The 972-nt window shown below is 38.7% G+C and overlaps 1 non-coding gene across 1 annotated transcript; it reads right to left on the bottom strand.

Annotated features, from left to right (window-relative positions):
- Positions 1-664: 664 nt before the first annotated feature.
- LOC112714196 (small nucleolar RNA R71) lies at positions 665-768 on the bottom strand. Its single transcript, XR_003159152.1, has one exon. It is a non-coding gene; the product is annotated as a small nucleolar RNA R71 (small nucleolar RNA).
- Between the last annotated feature and the right edge of the window lie 204 nt (positions 769-972).

Raw genomic sequence — 972 nt, forward strand, 5'->3', positions numbered from 1 at the left:
CCTCTCCTTCATCTCTTCTCTTTACATCATTCTTCTATTCTTTTCTTCTTCTACTGACATAAAGGAATCTCTATACTGTGACATAGAGGATTCCTCTTCCTTTTCTGTTATCTTTTTTTTCACATAAGCAGGAGCAAGGATAAGAACATTCTTGTTGAAGCTGATCCGAAACCTGAAAGGACTCTGAAGAGGAAGCTAAGAGAAGCTAAAATACAACACTCTGAAGAGGACTTTACTGAAATTTTTGAAAAAGAAGTAGAGATGGCCGAACCCAATAACAATGGTGGAGGTGCAAGGAAGATGCTTGGTGACTTTATTGCACCAACTTCCAACTTCCATGGAAGAAGCATCTCAATCCCTGCTATTGGAACAAACAATTTTTAGCTAAAGCCTTAATTAGTTTCTCTGATGCAACAAAATTGCAAGTTTTATGGACTTCCATCAGAAGATTTTTTTTTAGTTCTTAACTGGATTCTTGCAGATCTGTGATACTATTAAGACCAATGGAGTTGATCCTGAGATCTATAAGCTTATGCTTTTCCCTTTTGCTGTAAGAGACAGAGATAGAATATGGTTGGACTCTCAACCTAAAGATAGCCTGAACTCTTGGGATAAGCTGGTCACGACTTTCTTCGCCAAATTCTTTCCTCCTCAAAAGCTGAGCAAGCTTAGAGTGTATATTCAAACCTTCAGGCAGAAAGAAGGTGAATCCCTCTATGAAGCTTGGGAAAGATACAAGCAATTGACCAAAAAGTGTCCTTCTGACATGCTCTCAGAATGGACCATCCTGGATATATTCTATGATGGTCTGTCTGAATTGTCTAAGATGTCATTGGACCATTCTGCAAGTGGATCTATTCACTTAAAGAAAATGCCTGCAAAAGCTCAGGAACTCATTGAAATGGTTGTAAATAACCAGTTTATGTACACTTCTGAAAGGAATCCTGTGAGTAATGGGACGCCTCAGAGGAA

The sequence above is a fragment of the Arachis hypogaea genome, chromosome 9 (genome assembly GCF_003086295.3).
Source record: "Arachis hypogaea cultivar Tifrunner chromosome 9, arahy.Tifrunner.gnm2.J5K5, whole genome shotgun sequence".
NCBI classification, from domain to species: Eukaryota; Viridiplantae; Streptophyta; class Magnoliopsida; order Fabales; family Fabaceae; genus Arachis; species Arachis hypogaea.